Source organism: Prionailurus bengalensis, chromosome D2, assembly GCF_016509475.1.
Source record: "Prionailurus bengalensis isolate Pbe53 chromosome D2, Fcat_Pben_1.1_paternal_pri, whole genome shotgun sequence".
NCBI lineage: Eukaryota > Metazoa > Chordata > Mammalia > Carnivora > Felidae > Prionailurus > Prionailurus bengalensis.
In genome coordinates, this window is record NC_057351.1 from 9,851,686 (window position 1) to 9,869,854 (window position 18,169).

Genomic DNA, 18,169 nt, shown 5'->3' on the forward strand with positions numbered 1-18,169 from the left:
CATTAACATTAATAGGATTAGAGGGGAGGTTTTCCTTCCATTTATTACCCCATAGAAAGAAATGAGTAGTAATAGTTTTCTCTTTGCAAGATGAAAAATTATAAGATGAGACAAAATGACATTACAAGATTTTTAAAGAGTTGGGAATAAAATTATTCATGAAATGTTAAAAAAAACCCTTATTTTCTAAATCCTTAGTTGATTCAAGAATCCAGTCTTGCCCATATAATCCTTATTCCTCCATATATTCTCATTTCTGGATTTTTATGAAATGGGATAAAGGCATGGGTGCCCTAATTCAAAGCAGACTATGAAGGAGTGGCAGAAGGGAAACACTATTGGAAATATTTTTGCGCCAGCTCAGACAAGATTTGAAAATTTAACTTTGATACTCACTATTTAGTGTGTCTCATTTTACCTTATTTTACTGTTTTTCTGGGAAAGCATAATTTAAAACATATTTGCCTCTATTACAGTCAGTTACAATAACCAATCAACTTTGAAAACAAAAATCAACCCAAACTCGCATAATAGCTGAGTGAATTTTTCCCCTTGGGATATATATTTGAAGTGTTCTATGATTATTGCTATCTAACAGGTAGAAGTAAACATCGTCTTGCCAAAAAACAAAAAAAAATGTTTTTTTATCTTTCTGCAAATTCTGATCTGAACCTTCAGTTTCTAATCTTTTTCCTCCATCCAAAACAAAGCAAAACCAAAAAGACCCATAACAATGCTAAACGCACAGCAGTGGTTCAATAAATACCCAATTGTTTACTTTAGTATAAAATTTAAATTATTTTAATGCTGATGTTGTACCTTCATTTTTATTTTTTGCAACTGCCTTTATTGCTTTGATATACTAGTTACTCAAACATGTATTTTGAATTGGAATAAATTACGATTTCTTCAGCTAAGCACATCCTAATCTATTACTTAAGAAACATTTAATATTCATATGAATATGTCCTTTTTGTGAATTTGCAGTTTTATATGTATTTTTCTTTCTTCATTTGAATGTACTGCTATATTCATCAGGACAACTGCTGAGGGGTGCCTGGATGGCTCAGTCAGTTGAGCGTTGACTCTTGATTTCAGTTCTGGTGATAATCTCATGGTCATGAGATTGAGGCCTGCATGAGGGCTCTGCACTGAGAGTGGAGCCTGCTTGGAACTATCTCTCTCCCACTCTCTCTGCCCCTTCCTCACTCTCTCTCTCTCTCTTTCTTTCAAAACAAATAAGTAAACATTAAAAAAAAAAGAACAGCTGCTGATTTTTAAAGGGAAGGGAACTTTGTATGTATATTATTGACTGAGAAAGCTTTTATTTAAAATAGGAATAACTAAGTGAAAATGGAAGAAATAATAGTAATAAACACCTCCAGATGATCTCGGACATTTAAGAAAATACATTGCAATTGCTTCACTTTACTTATGTCAAGACTGGATGACTAAAGAATATGATCTGGAATCTGTTCAAGGAAAAGAAAAATCTCTTATGTCAAACATTTTTCTAACTTTTGTATTTTTCAGTATAGGTACCTAGACTATATTGCCTTTTGTTTTCCATCTATGGTCTTTGGATGTTCAAGGATACTTGCTTTGGGGAAATGGAGAGCTAAACTGCTAATAGTTTGGAGCTGGCATCCACAAAAAAGTGATGGAAAGGTACAGAGAAGAATGTAGAAAATAAGAAACCAAGAGGAATGTGGCCACATAGAATTCCCATAGTAGTAAATGGTCAGTGATTTTGAAAATAGTGAACTCCTTGAGGTCAGGGGTTACATCTTAATTATCTCTTTTCCTCTAGTTCTTAACCAAGTACTGGCCTTTGTCTGGGACCTAAGTAAATGTTGAAATGAGTCAACCAAGTTAGCTTATTGCATTTATACAATGGCCTTATTTGTTCAATAATATCTCCTATTTACAAATGATGATATCAAGGCTCAAAGATTTAATTAACAGAGGCAGGACTGGGAAGGATTGGAATTTAAACATAGTCTCCAGAAATCTGAAAACTCATAATATTTCCACTATAACAAGATTTTCAAAACATGTCTTCAGTCCTATGGTAAAGTTGAAAAAGGAGCAGTTCTGTTGGGGAAATTTTTTTCCTCTACCTTTCTAGATTCGTTGATCTAATAATTACATTGGCATGAGACAGATCAACAGGTGGAAAACAAAACTTCAATGATATGTATATTTCCTGTATACATGAAAGAGACCCAGGAAATGAGTAACAGCTCAAACTGACCAAAGCCATCACCTTAAATACCAACATACTTAAATTTGTCAGCTAAAGACAAAAGAAGACATTAGAGGTGGGGTGTTAGTTATGGGAGGCTACCAGGAAAAGCATAGTCAACAATGGTAAGGTTGTTGCATAGATTGAAGTCATTGCCTTCTCCACAGATAAATTTCTATACATTGAGTCATTCCCTTTTCCAGGTATAGTGGGGGAGACATCCTTACAACTGGAGATTTCTCTTATAAATGTATTTTTCTTTTAACAAAAGTGTGACTTCTACTCAGTTTTCAGAGCCTCTCTTGTGTCTGCAGTTTCTTAAAAATAACCGGCTTAAGGGGCGCCTTAGCTGGTCAGTAGGTAGAACATGCAGCTCTTTATCTCAGGATCATGAGTTCAAGCCCCAGGTTGGATGCAGAGCTCACTTAGAGAACAATAACCAGCTTAAAATAATCAGTATGCCAAAGAGCCATATCTTGGGGTGGAAAATTTTCTGTCCTTCAGTTCCATGTTTATAAATTTTCAGGAAATCCTCTACAGAGTGTTGTCCCTTCTGAAATTTCATAAGGCATATTAAAATATTAAAATCTCTGGGGCGCCTGGGTGGCTCGGTCAGTTAAGCGTCCGACTTCGGCTCAGGTCATGATCTCACAGTCCGTGAGTTCGAGCCCTGCATTGGGATCTGTGCTGACAGCTTGGAGCCTGGAACCTGTTTCAGATTTTGTGTCTCCCTCTCTCTCTGCCCCTCCCCTGTTCATGCTCTGCCTCTCTCTGTCTCAAAAATAAAATAAACGTTAAAAAAAATTAAAAAATATTAAAATCTCTGATAAAACTTTATTATTTATTTATGTAAAAAGACACAATCTATTCATATCCTGATTAGACTATTACATTTGGCAATTAATACCATGGGTGCAAAAATAAATCTATATTAAAACCCTTTGTTGGAAAGCTTTACACTTTCCACAGAATAGAAACTAAAATGTCCTATTATACAGTTAGTCACAAATACAGTCCTCGAGTTTTGTGCCCGTATACAGGAGTACTGTCTAAGACATGTCTTCTTTGTAGCAGCTGGGCCTCGCCACCACTATGTTCGGCTGGGCCCACAGACCTGTTGTAACCTGTAGCTTCCCTGTCACTTCTCTGGCTCTCCTCTCCGGCTAAGTTTTTTTTCCTGGCAGTAATTAAAACCTTCGGCTTCTGACATAGCTGCTACTGCTGCTGGAACCGCCACAGCCACCTTGGTTTTGTGGTTTGGCAAAGTATTGGCCTCCACCACCCAAGGGGCCGGAACCTCTGCCTCCAAAATCTCCTCTTTTCATGGGTCCAAAATTTGAAGAGTGATTGCTGTCATTGCCAAAATCATTATAGCCTCTGCCACCTCCAGAGTTGCTTCCAGCATTACCAAATCTGGTATAGCCATCCCCATTGCCACCATATCCACCACCACCTCAACTGCCACCAAAGCCACCCTGCCCTCTCAAGTTTCCTCTTTGACCACAGTTGTCATACTCACCAAAACCACCTCCATGACCACCATCCAAGTTTCCAGAACCACTTCAGCTTCTTTGCCGGGATGAAGCAGCGGTCATCTCCTGCTTAGGTGGAGCTCTCCTTACTTCACAGTTGTGGTCATCCACAGTATGGTATTTTTGAATGGCAGTCTTGTCTATGGAGTCATGGACATCAAATAGTACAAAAGAAAAGCCTTTCTTCTTGCTGCTGCCTTGGTCACTTACGATTTCAACGGCGTCAGTTTTCCCATATGTGAAAATAACCTTTTAGATGATGTTCTTCAGTGTCTTCTCTAATGCCACCAACAAAAATCTTTTCCACGGTTACGTGGACACTGGGTCTTTGAGAGTCTTCTCTTGAGAGAGCCTTCTTTGGTTCCACAGCTCTTCCATCTACCTTGGGTGGCCTTGCATTCATGGCTGTATCCACCTCCTCCACAATGGCGTAGTTGACAAATCCAAAGCCTCTGGGGCACTTGGATCTCTCATTACCACATAGTCTGTGAGCGTTCCTCCTTGATCAAAATGGCTCCTCAGACTCTCATCAGTTTCTTCAAAGCTCAAACCTCCAATGAAGAGCTTCTACAGCTGTTTGGGCTCTTTGGGAGACTCTAACTTAGATATGATGGCAGTGGGAGGGGAGACTTCAAGGATGCTTACACAGCATCATCCACAGGCAGAAAACTCTGATGACGCTTTTAGTTAAGCAATTGCTCAAACTTTGTTTCTGTCAGAATTTCTCAAAGGTGATTTATTATAGTTTTTGTGTCTTTTTTAGATGGCTTATTGTTTTGAAAGGCAGGAAGAAAATGGCAGGAGATGTTTACTATCCATAATAGTAAAAGAAATTATTTACTGGCAAGAAAAAAAAAAGATGAAATATCATAGTATTGACATTCTGGAAGAAAATAAGCTTAGATTACAGGAAGCTATTGAGAGAACTGATAGTTTTTAAATTCTCGGTACTTGTAAGGGTATTTTTCTGAGCTTAATCAGCTATCTATGTCCATATTTCCTGGAATAATAGGACCTGTAATTGGAAGCATCCATTTTTAGCATATTCTACTTCCCTGAAATAAAATGTATGGAAGAAATGGATTATTTTACCTTCATTTGTTCAAATATTTGTCATTTATTTAATTAAAAACTTCTATGGGCGCTTGGGTGGCTCAGTGGATTAAGTGTCTGACTTCGGCTCATGTCATGATCTCACCGTTCGTGGGTTCGATCCCAGAGTAGGGCTCTGTGCCGACAGCTCAGAGCCTGGAGCCTGCTTCGGATTCTGTGTCTCCCTCTCTCTCTGCCCCTCCACCACTCTCTCTCTTTCTCTGTCTCAAAAATAAATAAACATTAAAAAAAAACTACAGACTTCTGTATTTGGAATTACAAAATCATTCATTTAGGGAGTTTATTCTGAGTGTTGTATCATTAATGGCTGCTTCCAATCTTTACTTGGTAAACCTGAAAATAAAAAGCCACAATGAGAGACAAATGAGTGTTTATTTGCAGTTAAAGTATGGAAATTTAGGGAGCTCAGATTCAGGTGGTTACCCAAATAGTGCTCCTGCTTCTAGGGTGGAGGCAAGGGTGTTTTATGAGTTAAAGAAAGGGGGGGGGGGGCAATCACATAAGTTGAAGAAAAGAAAAAAAGAAAAAAAACATTTCTCTGGATGGTAACAAGTTAACTCTGTGTTAGGCATTGACTACTGATTTTATCTTTTGAAACTCCACAACCATCAGTCTTGTGACCAGAATGTCCCTTGTCTCATATTGACTTCTCAAGCAATCGCTTAAAACAATTGCCATTTTGCTCAGTCCAAAGGTTTTGACCCAGTTCAAACAAAGGTGAGTAAGGCGGTTTCTCTGCAGTGGCTGCTCTGATTCTATTTTAAAATGGCTCTAGTCATGTCAACCTTTCACACTTCAAGTTCAAAGAGATCAAGCTGTAGATGAAGTTAGAAATACTGCAGTCTTGAAAGGAGGTGGGTGGAAGCAAATTAATTGATTCCTAAGTAAATTGGTGAGCTGTAGAAATGGTACCTTATAAATGGTTAGTTACCTGTAAGATGCTAACCTAAAATATTCTCTTTTATAAATAAGGTGTTTGACAATCATAGGCATATATCCCCTTTATTAATAGGCTTATGAGAAAGAAATAAGTAATGTATATTTGTAAGGAAGTGTTAACATAGCTAGCTCACTTAATGTTAACACCAAAGTGCTGATGCTTTATTCTGGATTTAGTCTGAATTCTTATTCTGTTAAGTTGATTTGGAATAAGGCAAGCCATATTAATAAAGATAGGCAAATCAGACAAAATCTGTATTAAGTTTCTGGAATTTTCATTGTACCATATACATATTTTTCCATAGAAACCCTATAATTTTTATAAAACGTCCTAAATTAGAGAGAGAGAAAATGCTTACTCACTTTGCCTTCAGGGGAGGTACATAATGCACAGAAATATGTACATTATATGTTTAATATGTGCACAGTTACTCTATTGCAGGAATTGAACAGTGAATAAGGGAAATTAATAAACAAGTATTCACTGAGCAGCTACTACTTTTTAGGTTGATGCATTTACTTTTGGGATGCAAAAGTCCCATTTGAAACATACCAAAGAGGTTTCATTGCAGAAACAGTATCTGACCATGTTACAAATTCAATCCATTACTGTTGATAGATGAGACATAAAAACATGAAAACAGCACATTATATACTCTTCTGACAACATAAGCATGTGTAGAATCATTACTAATGAATTCAGAATAGTGAGCTATGAATGTGGGTTGTATAACAGGAGAAAACCTCAAATCAAAATGGGGCTTAACTTGGATTTCGAAGGTAAGAGTATTTTTTTTTTTATATGGGAAGTATGGGCAGGGACACATGCTTAAGACAGAAGCATTCAGAGATATGAATGAATGTGGCATGTTGGAGTAGGAGCCAGAGATGGTGAAGATGCCCGCTGGCTTGATGGGAGAGAAGGATACAGAGACAGAAACAGATTATAAGTATAAATTGTAGAAGCTCTTCTCGAGGAGGTTAAATGAGAGGGAAAATCTAATAGGATGTGAATTTTACCCATTGAACATTTTTTTAATTAGGGAATAAGGCCCATTTTATTCATTAAGAAGTTCTGTATGGGCTAGATTAGGGTTTGTTGAGCAGTAGACCATAGATAGATTTGAGAAGATATTCTGGAAATTCAGTCTTGATGTAATGGGGGGCTGGGGTAAGAAAGTACTACTGTGTGCAGGCTGGATGGGCATGAAGAAGGAACAGATGTGAGAAGACTTCCAAGAGAAACTCTGCAGGACTTACATACCATTAGTAAAATAGCAAATATACTGAAAGGAATGGCAATATTAAATAATGAACTTCGTTTCTCCAAAGAAAAATTTTACCTAGCAGAGCAAGGACAGAAGAATCCAAAAGTACCAAAGATTATACCTGAATGCTATTAGAAGCTTGTAAACAGTACTCAACAAAAAGTCTATTTTGCATAGTAAAAACTATAAGTACCTATGAATATATATGACAAAGTTATGTAGAGCTTTATGGAGAAAATTGGGAAGCTTCGATGAAAGATGGTAAATAAGGCGCACCTGGGTGGTTCAGTCGGTTGAGCGTCCGACTTTGGCTCAGGTCACGATCTTGCAGTTCATGAGTTCAAGCCCCACATTGGGCCCAGTGCTGTCAGCGCAAAGCCTGCTTCAGATCCTTTGTCTGCCTCCTCTCTGCCACTCCTCTGCTTGCACTCTCTCTCTCAAAAATAAATAAAAATATTAAAAAAAAGAAAGATGATAAATAAGATTGAAATGGACTGAAGAGACATAAAATGCTCATTAGGTGTCATAACTTTGTCAATGTTTCTGAAAACATTACATCAGTTCTGTGTAATTCCAACAACAATGAGAATTATATATACATTTTTTTTCAATTTGAAAAGGTGATTCTAAAATGTATATTTAACAGTGAGTAGGGGGAGCATTTGTACTTGGTGTGTGTGTGCATTTGTAGCAATTAAGGCAGTATGCTTTCGGTTAAATGATAAGAAAAGTGAAAATGGAACGGAAAAAAACCCAAAATCAGATTCATGGACACATATGAATGAGATGATATTGCAGATCAATAGTTACTGGGCAGACTGTTCAAGAATAATACTCAAGGGGAGAACAGAATAACATTCTAAAAGAATTATTTAATGGGGAGCCACCTGGATGGCTCAGTCGGTTAAGCATCTGACTTTGGCTCAGGTCATGATCTCACAGTTTATAGTTTGATACCCATGTCAGGCTCTGTGCTGACAGCTAAGAGCCTGGAGACTGCTTCAGATTTTGGGTTTCCCTCTCTCTCTGTCCCTCCCCGATTCATGCTCTGTCTCTCAAAAATAAATAAACATAAAAATTCCTATAAAAAAAAGAATTATTTATGGGGCGCTTGGGTGGCTCAGTTGGTTGAGCGATCAACTTTGGCTCAGGTCATGATCTCACAGCTCGTGAGTTTGAGCCCTGCATTGGGCTCTATGCTGATGGCTCAGAGCCTGGAGCCTGCTTCGGATCCTGTGTCTCCCTCTTTCTCTGCCCCTAACCCCCTCGCATTTTGTCTCTGTCTCTCTCATAAAATAAATAAACATTACAAAAATTAAAGAGAATTATTTAGTGGGATCTTTATTTCATACAATTCACAAATGTAAATTCCAGATAGGTTAAAGACAAATGTAAAGAACAGAATTTAAAAATTTTATCAGAAAATTAATCTTGGGGGAGTGTGGGATTCTCTAGACTATATAAAGAAGCATAACAAATTAAGAGAATCTTTGAAAAATTAATAACATTCAAACTAAAACTTCTTTTCATTCAACCAAAAAAACTATTAGAACTAACCAGTGAGTTCAGTAAAGTTGAAGACTTTAATTAATTATTAATTATGTACAGAAATCTGTTGTGTGAACTAGCAGAAAAAGAAATTAAATAAACAACCCCTCTTACAATTATATCGAAAAGAATAAGATGCCTAGGAATAAATTTTAGCAAGGAGGTGAAGGACCTGTACCCTGTAACTATAAGACATTGATGAAAGAAATTGAAGATAACACAGAAAATGGAAAGATATACCATACTTATGAATTGGAATAATTTATATTGTTAAAATGTCTAATTCGACTTTACTGTACTATCATTCTCAGATTACCATTTCATATTTTTGTTTGATTGTTTACTTGTATGTTATTTCTTTTTTTAAAAAAAATTAATGTTTATTTATTTTTGAGAGAGAGAAAGCATGCGCAGTGAGTGGGGGAGGGCCAAGAGAGAGGGAGACACAGAATCTGAAGGAAGCTCCAGACTCTGAGCTGTCAGCACAGAGCCCGATGCGGGGCTCAGACTTATGAACTGTGAGACCATGACCTGAGCTTAATCGACTGAGCCACTGAGGCACCCTCTTGTATGTTATTTCTTTCTTCCTCTAGACAGTAAACTCTAACAAAGAATATGTCTGTTTCATCTGCAATTGAATACCTAAATCAAAGCCTATGTATGGTCATTTCTAAATATACACTTGTTAAATAAGTGAATGAGGACTGTGAACCAACCAAAACTGGAGAGAAAACAGACAACTTCTCACCTCTATGTGACAGAGAGAGCAAGGCCTGGCTAATTTCCTGAAGGCTGATATTTTTTCTCAGTGAGATAGATGAGCCTTTGTATGATGGGTGATCCAGGACCTGTTGGTTCAAGGATTAGACACCAGCCACATCTGACTGCTCCCTGATTGCTGTACCTCTTGTGGACTGAGGTTAGAGGTTCATTCTTTGGGATCATGCATAAACAATAGGGTCACTCAAAGTATTCTTTTGTCATGACTTCACCAGAATTGCTAACACTTCAATACCTTCTTCTTTTCAAGTATAAGGTCAGAACACTGGATTCCATATTGCTTCACATTTGCTCTCTTTTTCCATTAATACATGTGCATTCTTACTTCTCTGGGCCCTCAGGCCAGGTCAGTCCATTAGCCATGCCTCAGACTGTCACAAGACATTAATTTGTATCTGCACTGGGGCCTCAGTGGCCACAGTCCTGAGCATCAAACCCATAATTTCCCTAAGTGTAGCAAATTCACTTTTCAAATAAAAAAGAAAATCATACTCCTATCACTGTATTTCTCCCATCTGTTTCAGAGAGGAAAAACACCAACCTTAAGGAATTCATCGGGACTTGTTCTCACACATATGGGGAAGTGAAAAGTTATCTCTTTGCTCTCAGCCATCGGTCAGGTCATCGTGGTCTTCATTCATCAGATTGCTTACATTCCTCCAGTGAACTCCCTTTACCTGCTACCCAAACTTGTGTCCTTTTTAAAAAAAAATTTTTTTTAATGTTTATTTATTTCTGAGACAGAGAGAGACAGAACATGAGTGGGGAAGGGGCAGAGAGAGAGGGAGACACAGAATCTGAAGCAGGCTCCAGGCTCCTAGCTATCAGCACAGAGCCTGATGTGGGGCTTGAGCTCAGAAACCATGAGATCATGACCTGAGCCGAAGTCGGTCGCTCAATGGACTGAGCCACCCAGGCGCCCCAAACTTGTGCCCTTTTATGGATCTGTTGTGTTGTATAAGGGAATAGAGGTACTACTAACTTAGACTATTATGGTAAATATCCCATATGACTAGAAAGATCACATCAGAAATTTTCAAACTCAAAATGTGCCTTGAACATGGTAATAGAATTCACAAACAACTATTTTAACTTTACTGTCCCATGGAGAGATCATTATAGATATTTATAAAATGAACCTCCAAAGATTTTGAAAATTAAAAAAAATACTATCTTTTTCTTTCCTTCCTCCCTTCCTTCTTCCTTCCTTCCTTCCTGCCTTCATTCTTTCCTTCCTTCCTTCGTTCTTTCCTTTGTTCCTTCCTCCCTCCCTCGCTCCCTCCCTTCTTTGCTCAGCCAATTCTATAGAATAAAAATGGGTTGTATGTCTTCCCTAGGCTTTCCATCCTGGAGAGAGATGAGGGGTAGTGAAGTCATTTGCTGTACTGTCTTTAAAATTTTGAGGGGCGCCTGGGTGGCACAGTCGGTTAAGCATCCGACTTCAGCCAGGTCACGATCTCGCGGTCCGTGAGTTCGAGCCCCGCGTCAGGCTCTGGGCTGATGGCTCAGAGCCTGGAGCTTGTTTCCGATTCTGTGTCTCCCTCTCTCTCTGCCCCTCCCCCGTTCATGCTCTGTCTCTCTCTGTCCCAAAAATAAATAAATGTTGAAAAAAAATTAAAAAAAAAATTTTGACAAATGGTTTGCACTTGCCTGTGCATTTGATTATACAAAAATGTAATCCAAGCAACTTGTTTTGGCGATAAAGTCCAATTATTTATTATTTTTTCAACTTATTGCAATAGATACACAAAATTTGATGTAATCCTAGAAATATTTTGGTTTGCATCCCATTCATTTAGGGTAACACCAAGCAACAAAAAAACGTTTCACTAAATATATGCATACTAGACAAAGCTGGGGTATGACAGTTGCTCAATAACATTAATTGACTACCTTTCTAATAATGACTTCATTTTCCTTGATTTTGATAGCTAGTTTCTACATTACTAAAGTTTTATCTCAGGATAATATGACCACTTTATAGGTAAGGAGATGGAATTGTATAGAGGTAACTAATGTGCCTCAATCATACACAGTTAATTATAATTTGAGCTACTATATAAAGCCAGATCTGTAAGCTTCAGAGTTTGCACATTTATCCAATAGATTATGTAACAATCAATAAGTCTTTGTTTAATTTAAGTGAGTTTTGCTACCTGAGAATCGAAGTGCCAAATTAAAGGTTGAATGGGTTAAGCAAGTGCATTCAGAATTTGAGGGAATGGCAGAATGATTATAATGAAACCTGAATCTTGTAGAAAATGCTGGCCATGTTATCTGTGTATATGGGATGGTGTGTGTGTGTGTGTGTGTGTGTGTGTGTGTGTGTGTGTCTTTATATTTGGTGGTGCCCAATATTCAGGGACTTTTTCAATAAATATTATAAAAGACAATGATGAAAATTGTAACTGGCAAGGCAAAAAGAATTTGGTGCTCCATAATTACAAAAGGTGAAGAAAGCAAATTATTTCAAAAGGAAAATACTCACATCCTTTAAATCTGTTCTCCCAGTTCCCAAACAGGCTAATAATTTGCTTGATTTCTTTATTTGATGCTAACACTACTGATGAATTGATTGAAAATTGTGTATAATACAGCAGGTGTTTCTTGTTTTTGTTTGGGGATAATACTCATAAGGAGGCAGTGAAAAGCAGTACGGAATGAGAATAATCAGAGAATAACAGGTGGAGCTCTTTCTCTAGTAGCTGAGGGCTCTATTTTCAAAAAGTCATTATAGTTGCATGAACCACACACTGGGAAAACAAAAATCTGGGAATAAGCTAATATTAAAGTATGTATTTTACAACACCAAACTTGATGAAAGCAATATATTTATTTCTTTTATTCCATTTACTTGAAATTTTCTGTTTGGGGTTTCCAATTTCAAATTCTTAGTTCATCTTAATCTTTCTGTGATAATCATATTATCCCATGCCAAAAAATGTATCCTTACCTCACCCCAAAGCATACAAACCAGTCTCTCATGCAAATGCACATGTAGACACACACACACACACACACACACACACACACACTCACATACCTACAAACACATACAAATAAACACAACTCATACATACACACACATGCTCACTCAGACTAGGAAAATCACCTTGATGTAGCTATGTTTTATAATTCAGCTTTGTATTTCAAAAGTACAACTACTCCAGCAAATGATAAAAGGAGGCTACCAAATAAAAATGTTTTAAATGTTTTTCAGAATGTTTGTCTGTATACCTTTTTTAAATGAAAAATTGACACACAGTAAAACAAATGAAATCCAAATGTAGGCTTCATGAGTTATTATAAGGGAAACATTTGTCTAAACTCCATCAGGATCAAGAAAGAGAATATTTGTAGAATCCCTGAAGCCTTGATTCTTTTCTTGATTCTTTCTTCTCCTTATAAGTAACAACACCTTTGGAATTTCTTTAGAGTTTTGCCTCCTGTGAATATCTGGCTAATAATGACAGTTTAATATGTTTGCGATGTTTTGCGAGTGTGTTCATAGAGTATGTATCCCCTTATGTATGTCTCCCTCTCCTCAGTTTTATGTCGGTATGATTCACTGTTGTTGCATTGTTTTATTTTCATTAGTAGTGTAGCAATCTATAACAAACTATATTCATCCTTCTAGTTTTGAGCAATTGGATTCCCCCCACCCCGAGTTTCACTGAGAAATGACTGACACACATCACTGTATAAGTTTGTAGCATGATGACTAAATTTACACATATTGTGAGATGCTTCAGTCAACATTCAACATCTCGTATGGATACAATTTAAAAGACAGAAAGAATAAAAGAAAAAAGGAAAAAAAAAGTTTCACCTGTGTTGAGAACTCTTAGGATTTACTCTCCAAACAACTTTCCTGTATATCATACAATTCAAGCAATTGGATTGTTTTTTATTTTAACCTCATAATGTAGCTGTGAACGTCTTTGAATCTATCACTTGGTGTTTCTGTGCATGAATTCTTCTGGGTAAATAATAAGAATGACATTAGTCATAGGCAGTATTACTATGTAAGTTATTATAGACACTGGGACACTTGGAAAGTTAAAGGTGTTCTAAAACAAATAACATTGTATAATTTTAAGTTTTGTGACATTTATTGACTGACAGATTGGTTATAGTACATTAGTTGACTAATTAAATAGTCCTGTCTTAAATGGTTTTTAGAAACAAATTAGTTCTGAAGAATAAGGATAATATCTATGTAGAATGAATAAAATTGAAAAATGCCTTTATATTTATATTTAAGCACTTAAATGGATTTTGCAAAATAATCTTATATTTAGGTAAAATAATATTAAAAATGTCATTAATCAGTCACTATTTGCATGTTGAATGTATTTTTAATGTAGTCTTAGTATTTTCAGATTTCTTCCACAATTGCTATGTGTTCCTTGAAATTTTATTTATAAATCTAAATTTTCCACTCTTCTGTATAATTGATATGATTAATAATTAGTTAATTTAGTTAATGTATCTAAATTTTACACTCTTCTGTATAAGTGATACAAGATATTCTATCTGAAAGGACTAACATAAATCTAAACTCAGAACAACTTTTGGTGACTGGAGGATATTTTGTATTGGAAAATTTCAATATTATACACTAAATATTTCACAGATATTGTTTTTGGTGCTCTACTAAGAATCTTTTCCTTTTTCCAAATAGTTTGATTAGGAAAAAAACCCTCACATTGTTTATGTTGCAAAATTATAGGCCTTCTTAATTTCATTCCTTTCTAGTAAAAAAGATACATATGTATCCTATTAAAAGTAGAAACTCCATGAAACATTTCCTCCTACAAGGCAATATTTTATAGAAAGGAATTATATAATTTAAAAATGAGATTTTATGAATAGGTAGATGCTCTTTGTTTCATTTATTCATTTTCTCTCTTGACCTTATTATGTGTTTTTGTTTGTGTAGATCTTCCTTGACTTATGATGGGATTATGTTCTGATAAACCCACAAGTTGAAAATATCATGAGTCAAAAATGCATTTAATACACTAACTAACCAAACATCATAGCTTAGCCCAGCCTACCTTAAACACACTCAGAACACTTACATTAGTCTACAGTTGGCCTAAATATCTAACACAAAGCTGGTATTATAATCAAGTGATGCGTATCTCACGTGACATATTAAATATTGTACTGAAAGTGAAAAACAGAACGGCTGTATGGGTGCACAATGGTCAAGTGTAACAGTCGATCACCCTCGTGATGGTGTGGCTGCCTGCCAGATGTCGTCACTCGGCATCACGAGAGGGTTTCATGCCACATGTCACTCACCGGGGAAAGGATCAAAATTCAAAATTTGAAGTATGGTTTTTATTGAATGCATATCACTTTCACACCATCACAAAGTCAAAAAACTATAAGCCAAACTATGATAAATTAGGGATTGTTTGTACACTTTGTTTTCAATAACTAATTCAGCAAAAGTTTCCAAGATTCTTGATACTAAATTTATTAAATGATTTACTTGAATACTTTTACTGGCATTAGAAAAACAAGGCTCCCTAACTTCAGAGGACCCGTTTACAAAAAAAGTTCATGGTAGTATACTTAGGTTGATTTACCAACTAACGCTTCAAAGTCTAGACATTTCTTTTTTTTTTTTTTTTATTTTTAAATTTTTTTTTTCAACGTTTATTTATTTTTGGGACAGAGAGAGACAGAGCATGAACGGGGGAGGGGCAGAGAGAGAGGGAGACACAGAATCAGAAACAGGCTCCAGGCTCCGAGCCATCAGTCCAGAGCCCGACGTGGGGCTGGAACTCGCGGACTGCGAGATCGTGACCTGGCTGAAGTCGGCCGCTTCACTGACTGCGCCACCCAGGCGCCCCAAGACATTTCTAAAATAACTGTGTGGTGCATACTGTGGTGCCAAAAGATTTTTTTGGTTTTCAATGTCAAGAATATTATAAAGACTTTATAGTTAATTTACTCAAATCACGCATGTTGTAAAATTTGACAACCACAGCTTCTGTCTAGGGCATTGGGATATTATAATTTGTTTAGATGCAGTTATGAATTTTGTATGCATCACAGACCCGAGAACATTTATGCTATCCAGGCTTGTTAATTTCGTAAGAATTTTGTGTTTACCATGATGCAAATGTTTGTTCCATCAAAATTTGTATTTCTGTTATCACCATAAAGCAGTCAGTTTTATCTTTAGTGTTAAACTTTTTTTTTTTTAATATTTACTTATTTATTTTGAGAGAGAGAAAGCAAGTGGGGAAGGGGCAGAGAGAGAGAGGGAGAGAGAGAATCTCAAGCAGGCTCCATGCTCACCACACAGAACCCAGCTTGGGGCTCAAATCCTCGAACTGTGAGATCATGACCTGAGCCAAAAGCAGGAGTTGGATGCTCAACTGATTTTGCCACCCAGGCACCCCTAGTGTTAAACTTTTAATAAACTCCCAAAAGGATTTATTATAAAGTTGAATGTTTTATCATTGTCAGAATGAATTTCTAAACTCTTTGACTCCTTAAATTCAATGATAAATATACTATGGGAATTAACTGGTTTCTATTTGAAGTATCTGATGAAACTTCTGGGATCATCACATTAACAGGTGCCAATTAATTTTGTAATTACTCACCATAACTCCTTGATATAGAAAAAGTTTATTTAAGTGTTTAGCCATTTGATCTGAATGAAGAGTTATGCTTCACAGGCGTATGTGTTTTACCTGTAAATGCATCTTCCTCAGTTTTGTATGATAAATCACCATTTTTGGGGTAGTTGTGTTAAATGTACTAACTTACATATTTTATTTATTTATTCATTCATTCATTTATTTATTAAAAAATCTTTTCTAATGTGTATTTATTTTTGAGAGAGAGAGAGACAGAGAGAGAGAACATGAGTCAGGGAGGGGCAGAGAGGGACTGAGACACAGAATCTGAAGCAGGCTACAGGCTCTGAGCTGTCAGCATAGAGCCCAACACAGGGTTTGAACTCAGGAACCATGAGATCGTCACCGGAGCCGAAGTTGGATGCTCAACTGACTGAGCCACCCAGGTGCCCCTGAATTTACTAACTTTTAAAGTGGATATTGATTATCCTTCCACAGGATTATCTTATATCGTTTTTTAAAAAAATACTGATAACAGTATCACTTTAACATGTAAGGTAATCATAAATACTGTAAACAGTTTATAAAATGTTTGTACATTTCAGCTTTCTAAGAAATGAAAATCCCATAGTTCACTTTTTAGTTTACATTACTTGCATTTTATATGTAACTTTTGACTCTTGAGCCATTTATTCTGAAAGGGGTTATTTCAAAATAAAAAGAATATCATCAAACAACCGAATAAAGTAGTTTATAGATGTACAGTTTATGATAAATGCCAAACGTACCGTAGCAAAAGCATTCAGATGATTACTTAGAAATTCTCTGGCAGGATGGCTCAGCCTCTTTTTTATGTATATTTCATATCTGTTTTAACTATAACTTCTTTCATTTCCACTGACCCACTAATTGGTGGCCTGATCGCCTTTACATGTTGCAGACTGCATGCTGGTATAGGAACAGCTGGCTGGTAAGCCAAGTGGCTGGCAAGGGCAATGATGGTGAATAATCCTCTGGTCAGTACTCTAGACCATTAGTACTAAATGGAACAGGATGCTAGAACAATAGGTAAATTAGGACTGTTTTGGAAAAATTATGATCACGTTCATCATCAGGTCAGTAGATAATGCCAGATTATTCCAAGTGTATGTATAAATGGTTCCATTGTTTCATATTGTCTTTGATGTAGTAGAATGGGGCTTGTCTCATTCAATGTTTTGTTTTTCAAGTTCATTAAATGACATATATTTTATTTTTATTCTTCATCTCATTCCCCCAGGAGTTTCATCTTCTTTAACAAAGAAAAACACACATTTTAAAAATTCAAATTCATCAATACAGAATACACAGCATTAAGATATGCCAAGGAATGGGGATGCCTGGGTGGCTCAGTGGGTTAAGTGTCCCACTTAAGCTCAGCTCATGACCTCACAGTTCACAAGTTCGAGCCCTGCATCGGGCTCTGTTCTGACAGCTCAGAGGCTGGAACTTGCTTCAGATTCTGTCCCCCTCTCCCACTCATACTCTGTCTTTCTCTCTCTCAAAAATAAATAAAACATTAAAAGCAAAAAAAAGATATGCTGGCGAATGCAATGTTTAAAAGTGGGCAAAATTATCAATATTACCCCTTGTCAAAAAAGTGTGTAAATTATAACAGTCTCTTTGGAAGATATTTTCACAATATATGTTCAGATTGAAAATATGTATATCTTTCATACAAAGACTAGGGTTCTTCCTGTGCATCCCAGAGAAATATTTACCTGTTAACAACAACGCTGGCAAAAATTTTACTAAAGCTACAATATGATGACTTAACACAAAAGTTATATGCAATATTTTAAATAAATTATGTGAGCTGTATATTATTTTGCAGTGAAAATATATCCCATGTAAATGTTTCAGTGAAAAAGAGGAAGTCGCTGTATTTATAGACAGGTAGGTTTACCACAGAGCAAAGGAAGCGTAAGAAGCAAGCACTTCAGAGACATGTGGATGGCTCAGTCGGCTGAGCACCAACTTTGGCTCAGGTCATGATCTCGTGGTTTGTGTGTGGGGGGGTTCAAGCCCCATGTTGGGCTGTGTGGTGACAGCTCAGAGCCTGGAGCCTGCTTCAGATTCTGTGTCTCCCTCTCTCTCTTG

The 18,169-nt window shown here is 36.6% G+C and overlaps 1 pseudogene; it reads right to left on the reverse strand.

Moving 5' to 3' along the window:
• Positions 1-3,365: 3,365 nt before the first annotated feature.
• Positions 3,366-14,703, reverse strand: LOC122492601 (annotated as a pseudogene).
• Between the last annotated feature and the right edge of the window lie 3,466 nt (positions 14,704-18,169).